Source organism: Onychostoma macrolepis, chromosome 09 (genome assembly GCF_012432095.1).
Source record: "Onychostoma macrolepis isolate SWU-2019 chromosome 09, ASM1243209v1, whole genome shotgun sequence".
Classification (NCBI taxonomy): Eukaryota; Metazoa; Chordata; class Actinopteri; order Cypriniformes; family Cyprinidae; genus Onychostoma; species Onychostoma macrolepis.
Window position 1 is genome coordinate 20,961,254 of NC_081163.1, and position 10,664 is coordinate 20,971,917.

General features: G+C 36.8%; 1 protein-coding gene and 1 long non-coding RNA gene across 2 annotated transcripts in view; one reads left to right on the forward strand and one right to left on the reverse strand.

The window, feature by feature from the left end:
* The window catches only part of trim13 (tripartite motif containing 13), a 9,701-nt gene extending 8,682 nt beyond the window's left edge, over nt 1-1,019 (forward strand). The window contains exon 2 of the mRNA XM_058787145.1: nt 885-1,019. The gene's annotated coding sequence lies outside the window, so the exon portion shown is untranslated. The remainder of the gene's footprint in view (nt 1-884) is intronic.
* Nucleotides 980-10,167, reverse strand: LOC131546973 (uncharacterized). The gene is made up of 3 exons (XR_009272818.1): nt 8,495-10,167; nt 3,416-3,462; nt 980-1,107 (listed from the first exon to the last, which is right to left on the reverse strand). It is a non-coding gene; the product is annotated as an uncharacterized LOC131546973 (long non-coding RNA).
* Between the last annotated feature and the right edge of the window lie 497 nt (nt 10,168-10,664).

A 10,664-nucleotide genomic window follows, 5' to 3' on the forward strand; every position in this document is an offset into this window, starting at 1 on the left:
TCAGTTTTGTGCTCTCAGTGTACTCACCGGAAATTAGGAAAACTTGAAAAAAAGAGACAAAACTTCACGTTATACTGGTTCATCAACAGAAAAATAAAACATTTCTACAACAATATTCATATACAGTAGAGAAGAAAAGCGACCACAAAGATGAGATCTCCAAAATAAAAGAGATAATTGCGTTCCCAGTGGAAAGTGCTGAACAGATACATGACAATAGGTGCGCTAACGAGGTTCAAATGAGTATGCGACAGGTCAGACAAGATTTTCCTTTTTTTTTTCAGTTTTATTATTTACTTGCATTAACACAAAAATGCAACAGCATGTTTAGGAAAACAGTGATTTCATTTGGAATATTTCATTAAAAAAAAAAAAAAAATACCCATTGAAACTAAAATAAATTTAAAAAAAAGGATACAAGGGTAGAATTATATTTTTACATACTTAAGAAAACAAACAGTATTTTTTTTTTTTAAACTTCTCCTATAAACAAGAAGAAAAAAACATTAATTTAACAAAAGCTACCTGACTTCACAAACAAAACGAAACACTGCACCTATCTTTACCTTTGACCACTCAGTTCGTTCCGGTGAGGCCGAGGGTCCTCCTGGCTTCTCTATGTTGGTTTGATGATTCAGTCCATGAAGGTATTTCAGTACCAGTGAGTCAGCCACTACCTGCACCGGCTGGGCCCTGGTAGCTGAGATAAAAAGATGACGTGCATGTGCTGCTTGGTGACTTCTTGCTTCAGCAGCACGAGCAATATTGGAGGCATTGGCCAAGGAGTAACTCCAATATTTACATGCTGCTAAAGCAAGACAACACACGCATTCACACACACACACACACAATTTTTCTGTTCTCTCTCTCTCTCGACTGCGTAGGTCCCAGGAATTGATGCTGCAGCACATCACGGCCTGCATCTCTGTATCACCACAAACCATTCTGTGCTGCTACACCATCACCTAGAGAGGGTCCCTCTCTCTCAATCACACACTCACACCCTCGGCAACATGACCAAGCACTGCCAGAATCTCAGAGCGAGCGACTCCTCTCCTCCCTCTCTCTCTTTCTCTCAGCAGGGATTGAGGCATTCCAGGACTCTATCTGAAACACAGAAGAGAGGACGACGCTTGAGTGAGAACATACACACAGCAGCTGGACGTGATGCTGTCAGTTTGCAGTAAAATACTTCAGTGTCTACTGCTGTGTTTGCCTGCAAACCATTTGCATCCAAAAAGAAAAAAAGAAAAAAATTCTACATTTGTGTACAGGACCTGCTAATGTACAATTAAGTGTTCTGAATATACATATTGAGTTGATATTTTTCATTTCTTAATTTTGCATGCTTATAATGTACATTTCTAAATCTATTTTATTGACGTCTGATTAAAAATCAAAACTTTAGAATGTTAGCATACATAAGTAAAATGTACACTTATTACTACTTCTGATTGCATACTGAATCACATAATATTTTACACTTCAGTAAAAAGGCTAACGCTATGCGACGATTTAAAAGATCCATCATTCCCAGTGGGGACCTATACTCTTTTGGCATATTTACATTTTGTTATATTTTAAAACAGGACACAAGAGATGACAAAAATGAGGCATTACAAGGGTTTTAAATAGTAATCAAAATTTTATTTTTACATCATCATCCCCAGTGGTACATTACCCTCCGTTCTTATTTTCCACAGGCTGGATTTTCTGCAGACACACCTCTCAGCAACTTTCAAGCATTATACTGAAACCTGTCTTCTGACAACTCCATCAGAAATAATGACATTAAAGAAAACAAGAAACTAGCACTATTGTCTTCTAGACCAGGCTGGATTTAACCTCCAAGATGGTGATTCAGCACTGACAACATCCAGCCTCATAGTCATCTTCAACAGCAGGAACAGACCTGCCACCAGCTCAAAGTGCTACCCCACAACTGAAGACATCTCTGATTCCCACACTATGCTAAATAAGATATCTTTTCTTTGTGAATCAATCCCTGTGCTCTGTGCTTTATGTACAGTTACGACAAAAAAGCTCATGTTAATGTTTACCAAGTCAGAGTTGACGTGAGACATCATCAACATAATAAAGACCTAATAATTTTTTATTTTTTTTAAACTGAAGTACTGATAGTAATATTTGATATATTTATACACCCAACAATAGATTGGCAAACACGGAATCTCATTAACAAAGTATTTTCTTTGACACATCAGCTTCCTAAAGATTTAGAATTTAGCTAGATCTTAAAATGTAATTTAATTGTGTTGAATTATATTTGATTTTGGAGAATTGTAGCATTAAATAATATTTCAAGTCCACTTCCATGCCTGCTTTTTAATAGAATAAAGCGAAACAGCAGAAAGGTGAGATCTGCAGTGAGTGTACTAAATAACACAGCATTTTACAGCTAACAACACCACTTGTGATGAACCGATTAAATCATTTTCTTGAAATGTAACAGTTTGTATCTTTATATGCAAATTATATATATATCTTTATATAGTATACTAAAATATATGAATTATAATAAAATATTAATTAATGACAAGTTTCAAGCATCTGTTCAATATGATCACTAAGGTGTAACATTGACTCCAAGGTTACGACCTGACTAACATAACTATTAATTTGGGTCAGTGATGCAACATGTACTCACGGCCAAGAAACTGGCCATTGTGACAATGCAACAATATTTATATACTGTTTAGCTCCTGATATAGTCACCGACAGTAAAATATTTTTTCTCTTGTAAAAACAGCAAACAAGAGTAGATGAATTTTCCAAAATCAGCCATTTAGTACTGTCACCCCAACAAAACCTAATGCCTAGTTGTGATCTATGAGATTGACAGGAAGACAACTAGAACCTCTCACACACAATATAGTCAATGCTAGAGTAGTTTTAAGAGGCAGTGGCCTGCACTTGATAATGACAACAAACTCGTAATTGCTTCTAAACAAGAGTTGGCATCTGAAATTTTTTTTCTTCCAGCATTTACTTGAGCTAACACACCTCAAAGGCAAGAAATACAAATAAAACCACTACAGACATTACAGTGAATTTACACTTTCACAGAAGCTAGGGCCAAGCCACCACTGCCTGAAAAAAAGGGATTCAAAATCATGATAGGCAAATTTAAGTACATTTAAATTTGAAAATAAATTTGTTTTACACTTCACTTGTGCAAACAAGCAGTGTGTCGATCTAAAGCAGACATTTCATTGCTTGAAGGGGATTTTAAAGCCTTAATACCATGATGGCTTGCCAGATGCCAAATGCTGAAAGTGTCATTTACTGGGTATATAGCACCTGAACTGCCTAGTTGCTGTAAAAATGTGTTTTAGCTCCTCTCTTAAAACAATTAAAACAACATATAAAATAAATTGCATAGAGATGTTATTACCTTGAATTGTTTTCTAGATTCTGATGTCACAACCATGCAGGCAAATTCTGGAAAAAAGAAGAAAGGTCATCAAAATACAGATTTACAGCTGCAATTTTAAGAATCTGGTGTAACAGACAGCAGCACATATATAGGTTTAAAAAATAATAATTAAATACACCTATACTTTGAAAAAAAAAAAAAAAAAGGATACACTTATAGTTGGTGCTACAGTGTGTGTGTGTATGAGAGAAAGTTGCTGTGGACTATGTGTGTTCTCTGATAGTGTGTGAGGTGTAAAATATTATTATAATATGTAGATTATAAAATATACATCAATCTTAAATACACCCATAAAAATACATTCCCTTCAAAGATACAAATAATAATAAGAATGATCTAAACTATTATTGGCCTATGGAAGGACATGGATTATAAGACCGAAAGCATTTCTGAAATGTACATCTAATACCTCATGTAAGTTTGTCTCAAAAAGCTCCTTCAAATCCACTAGAAATTTTTTAGAAAAATTAAAAACAAATTATGCATTTCTTTCAGATGTGAACCAGAGATGCACGTGTAGAACAAAAACAGAGACTGACGAGAAAACGTTTTTCCCCCTCCTTTCACCAACTCCCCACATGTCTCTTTTCCCTTTCTCTCTCTCTCTCTCACACACACACACACACACACACACACAGAGTAAGCCTTATGCTAAGATATTATAAATGAGTATCTTCACAGGAAGCATCTGACCACATGAATTTTTATCATGGAGAAGAAAAAAAAAGACTCAGTCACACCAAAGTTATCAGACAACTATCAGAGCTGAAAAGGAGACATAGGAAAAACAAACATTTAGAACGATTCGAGTAACAGAGCAGGTCAAACAAAATACAGCCTGGTTAGACAACTCAAACTCCATAAATCAAACAATTTCAAAAAATATGTGAGGTTATTTTTATGCTTATAAATATTTTTTGTAAAAAGTGTTACCATCAAAGGGATATTAAAAGTTCTTTCAACTCTATAATGTGTGTAGCTGACCAAGCCTCCATTTTGGTGTTTAATCTTGTGCACTAGCAACATTGTAATCCCACAAGATAAGTGCACATTAAGTGCACCATATTACGCTATAATTTTAAATCATGCTGTAATTATATAATTTGATTAAATACAAAGCAGTACTTGAGCACACAACTCTTTGATAACCTAGAAAGTGGTCATGTGCATATGTGTGTGTGCGAGGAGGACCGTCAGAGCCCCTAAACGAGTCTGTCTGAGTGAGAGGGGGTGTGAATGAATGTATAACATTTAACCTCTCTCTGCTTGTATTTTACTGAGCTCACATGACCTCAGGGTCAAAGGGTATCACCTTCCACTCCTCCATCAACATCAGCATGTGACACGCTCGCACACTCCGAGACTCGGCCTTATGCAGGAAACCCGCCCATGTAATTATTTTGTCAGTTAAATGGTCAAAAGAAAATTTAGCAAAATGACACGTTTTATTTCACACATTTAACTTTAGATCACTGAAGTAGGAAGCAACTAACTTTGCAGAAAAAACATAAAACGTTAAAAAATAAATAAAATCATGAATACTTAATTACTTCTGTCGTGTGCAAGTAATATACATGCAGCATTCATATTCAAACCCTGTAATATAACTACACTTCTGCATTTGTAGTTATGAAAACTCTATGTGTGTGTGTGTGTGTGTCTCTCAAACACATTTTCTGCAATCTAAAAAAAAAAAAAAAAAAAAAACTCAGACTGTGTAAATATTTAGTCAAAGAAAGAATGACAGCAGGCAAGCCTGCACACCTGTACGGCACTGCTGCACCTGAGTACGGCTGAAACTACACACAGCAATACACACCTGTGCCCTGACTGCAACCTCTCACTGTTACACACATGCATTGATCAAAGAAAGCTCTGCAACACTGCAACAGCCTGTATCCACAACAACTTGCATCCAACCCAAACTTAAACCCAATCATTAGTTAGAGAGATGCTCTAAACAGTCAATATCAGAGCTGTAAGTCTCAGAATTAGGACTGGCCTGCTTTATACAAGAAAAAAATAAATAAAAATAACACACACAAAAAAAAATGCAGCTCTCACATACACATACAACTTTCCCTGTAATCATTAAAAGAGTGTGGGTGATGTCACAGAGACATTCTGTGTGCCTGTGACCGCACATTTGCTCCTGCACATCACAATAGGCTAAAACAAGAACAACACTGGAGTTTCTACTCGTTTAAAAAAAAAAAAAAAATCAGTTTAACTTGTCGCATCACTACTACTATTACTGTTAATGGCAAACTCAGAAAATGCTGGCATGGTGTATGATAAAATTAACATGGTGTATCTCATAAAATTACCCGCACAATTAACTGATAAATAAGCCCCATATTAAAACAGAGTGTGTATATTACAGCCTCTGGTCAGGAGATCTGAAGTGTAAGACTTCATTTCCTGCAAGTTCACGTTTACACTCTCTCTCACTCGTAAGCACACAAAGCATGACTGACTTCATGTATTCTTGTTTTTTTCTAACTAGTTGTTTAATTCTGTACACACCACAATTTAACTTCTCTAGTCTGGTGACTTTTACTTTTAAAAACTCAGTAAAGCTGGCAGCATAAAAACTCAGCTTCTCCCAAAATTCAGCCCTGGACACACCAGCAAAATGTCACAATGTCTTAACATGCAACATATTTTAAGTTCAACTGCCCACACTAAAATTGTGTCATCTGTATCATTATATTATCGACACTAAAAAAAATATGTAAATGCATTACTTTTTTTTTTTTAACAATTGTATTCTTTCCTCTAAGCATGCAAACAAAGATTACAAGTGAACAGGGACATAAGTTTTTAAAAAAAAGAGCCGGTGGGTGGAAAATTGCAATTTTTTTCCCTAAATGAGCAAAAATAGGTGTACAAAATAGATACCTCTAAATAATACTGGTATAGATAATAGATGTATATCAACTTCAAGTGTAAAGAGTAATCTGCCTAAAATAACCTGTAAGTTAACTGATTACATATTTTGATGGCAATAGATCATAGGTACTCTATCAGTCCTATAGAGTGCATTAATTTGAACTTTGTGTAGGATTAAGCTGTTAAAGTGTTTCCAACAGTGAACTTCTTTGAAAATCCAGATAATACAAAGTAATACTGTTATACTACTAATTAGTATAAAATGCCTACTGTAGGTGATATTCTTGAAATATGATTAAAATAGCCTAGTTATGACTAAAATGTGTGTGCACTGTAAAAACTAGGCAAAAAAAAAAAATATATATATATATATTATATTATATTTAATCTGTTGATTAAACTGCAATGTTACGAACATGATAAAGAGATCGTTGTGGTTTAGTTGTGGGGGTTTCCCTACGGTCCCAGGCAGGATCAACTCATGGGAAGAAAAACTGCCAGGAAATAAAAAAAAAAAAAAAAAAAACACAACACTTAGGAACTAATGTAAAAAGACACACAGACAAATAATATTTGGTATTGGGCTGTTCTAAGCCAACTACATTAATACAAAAACATTAGTGATTTTAAAAAATAAAATAACCTGACTAAAATGGGAACTGCATGCATATTTCAGGAAGAGGCAGGCTGAGAATCATTTTGACTTACACTGACCACTGTGCTGATTTTATTTTTTTTTTTCTGGCCAAGTGAATGTGCAATTCTAATGTGCAATATAATAAATTATGATTGCACCTCAAATGTAAATTCTCTGTGACAGTAACATTTAGACTGACATTTTGTGCCTAGTCATTCAATGCTCCAATGGGTCTTTTGTCATAATGTAAGGTTTCCATCATAGGGCTTATGCTGGTATATGGTGTAACTTGTGTCACTTTTTTTTGTGAACGTCTATTAAACAACTAACTCCAAAATAACTCAAACCATGTTATTTAGGCAAATCTAGAGAGCATTTAGATTTGTGGGACATGGGACTAAAATATTAACCATATTTTTAACATTCTATATTAGGCCACATTTATATACAAGTGTACAAAGTATCATTTTAGCAAGCTAAAATCCATAAATATTGTGAAATATTGCAAAAATAAAACAAAAGTGACACAAGCAGTGCATAACACTAAGGTTAGGTCGATAACTTCTATAAAAAAAGATTCGAAAACTGGATTCTCTGAACTCCCTTGCCCTGTTTGGGCTCAAAGTGACCCAGGGTCTCTGCTGGGTTAACCTCCATTACATGGACAGGCCTTTACATCAATCAACACAATTAGGAGGTCAAAGCATCATGGTAATGACTTCATGACCTTTCTGCATGCGACCTCTACATTAGGGAGAACAAAAGTACCCGAAGAGCTACTTTCCTTAAGGCATAGAGGGTTTGTTATGGAGTCGAGATCAATACAAGAAAAACATCATCAAAATTACTTTAAGAACAGGCTGAAAAAATACGGCGCTAGTCTAAGAACTGAGGTGCACACGCTGACAAAAAAAGGCCGGCATAATCAGCGGCTGCCGACCTAAGATCACTCTGAAAGATGATGAGCTCTCGCTCTCGTTGCAATACATAAAAGTAAATTTTCCACTAACACCTAAAACAATCAATATGACGAATAATCGCACTTCACAATTATACAACTAGGCCTTAAATTATCCGACAATGAAACCTGGTTATGTAATTTCAATTTACAGGCCCGCTCGTATAAAAGTACGAATACGTGTCCATAACACTTAGTGTGATTTACAAGGGGTTCAAATTGCAGGAGGGAAATGTAACTGAGTGAAGTTGCAGTAGCGTGGTACAGTAGATCAACACATTATGACGTGTTTGTTCGATCGAGAGATGATCTCGTTCAATAAAAAAGCCAAACTCTCTTTCATCTCATCTTCTTCGTCTCCATCTCCAACTCCCATTTACTTTTTTTTTTTTTTTTTTTTTGGTCAAACAGTTCGTGCTTTTTACACTTTAGATGGAAAATATTTATTTCAATACATTTACCATCCCCCACACACACACACACAAAACATAAATCTTTATTTTCAGAGTTACTAAACCAAAACACATTTTATGTAAAATATTACACTTACCTAAAACACCTGAACATATTTGTAAATCCACAAAAAAAGTTTTCAGTTAAAAATTCTGACGGCGCACTCATTACAAACAGTTCGTGCAAAAAAACGGAAAAAATAAAAAGGCACTCTGGTCATCGTTGTTTTCCTACTGAAAGAGGAAGGAAAACTGTAGTAAAGAATAGGACAGTGTTGGTCGGTGTGGCATCCCGGTGTATCGCTCGCTGATAGGCTGTCGGGCTCGCCGGCCGTCTCGCTCACATCACCAATCCCGCTCAAACTTAACGTTTAAAAAATGCACAAAACCACCTCGCTCCACCAAACTACCCACACCAATCTATTCGTCGTCGCCTGCGAGAATTTTCCGAATTTTTTATAGAATTTTCAAGACATCCGCGTATTTGTTAGATTTTTCGAAAAAATAATACAAAATTATATCGTTTCCACAGCGCGGCTCCAGTCGGACGCCCCTTCTCGGCTGGAGATGCTAGCCGGATTAGCTTCCTAGCTCACTTCAGTCTTCACTTCACTATTTGTTGTCACTACACAGCGTCTTTTGTGTCCGTCGCATTTATCCACCGGGAAACAGTCGTCTCAAATTTGTGGTCGAATTCAGAAAAAAAAAAAAAAAAAACCTCTCTTTGTTTTCTGGAAACAAAAAGAAAAAGTGTCCCCTCACTGAAATTACTGGACTAGAGTGCGGAGCCTCTCTAGGCAGCTGTTGTTGCTGTAGCTGCTCACTCGAAAATGGCGCCGAAAGCTCCAGTCTTCATTCAAATTGGCCGGAGCCTCCCCCTGCCCGCATTGGGCATGCCGGGACCTAGAGCACCGCGCAGGATTGGTCGAGACAAAATGCACCCTCAAACCGGCTAGCAACCCAGAACCCACGCACAAAATCCTTACACGGCCAACAGAGCACGGTTTAACTGTAGCTCTGCCAGTCGGTGTTTGAAATAACGATCGTTACCATATCGCCCTCACACTATTGATCGTCTCAGGCGAACGTATGTGCTTACATACAATATTTAGTTGCTTAAAAAACATACCTTTCAACGCTAAAACTGTGGTTGATTTAACGCTAAAATGAACATGTATCTTCTGCTGGAGTATCTGCTTTTCTGGTGCGTGTATCACAAAGCGAGCGAGGTTTATTTTTCATCATTCGTGAATTTAAGAGGGAAATAAACCACAGGGTATTAGCGGTCATGCTTTCTTTCTCTATGACCGACTTTGAAAGTGCGCGTGAATACATCGACAAGGATGAATACATGAAATGAACGGAACGTTAGTCGATGTTTTCCGTGAAGACGAAGCAAGTAGCTTGACAACAGAGCCTGCGCTTTACTACAGCAGCAGACCGCGAGAGCAACTGCGAGCTGCGTCACTCACACCACCAGCAGCGTGAAGGTTGATTGGGAGAAGAAAGAAACTGCGCTCCATCTGTCAAATCCGCCCCTTTCTGATTACTGCCGACTGCATCATTCGGATAATGACTTTCAAAATTTGGCACCGCTTTGTGACTATTTGACCAGCAACCCCTGATGATGCATTTAAGAGTATCTGGTGGCTATGTGACTAAATTCTTTCGAAACCTCAGCCCTAATTTGTCAGCATTAACTGCAACTGTACAAACCAAGACAAAGGCTATCTGCTGTTTTTGCCAAGAATGGCTTTATTCTACAGTCATAAACTACCCACCTTTTAGCTAAAACAATAATTGGGTGGCATCATTGCATCATGCATATTTCTTATTTTTAGACACACCCACATAAACTGGCATGACACTGCTGACATAAATAAACACAAAATATCTGAGTGAGTGTTCCTACTCAGTCAACACCACAAAACGGGTGTTTTTGTGTTTAAGCTTATGGTGGCATAAGTGGATGTGCACAGTGGGAAAAGGAACTGACTCATTTTATTTGAAGATAAAGTACAGAACAGGAAGTGTGTCTATAGTAAAAGAAAAGAACTTAGCCTGTTCTCTTCTTATCCACCATGGATGACTAGGCAGAATGCTACAACTCTGCACTGAATAGGTGTACACCTAATGAACTTCTTTTAAAGTGAAATGCTTTATGGAACATTTTTGTTCCTATACTCTTTGCATGTCACTTGTAAGTTGAACTTTATCTGAACATTTCTGGATCTTGACTTTAATACTGGATATACTAAACTTGACCGG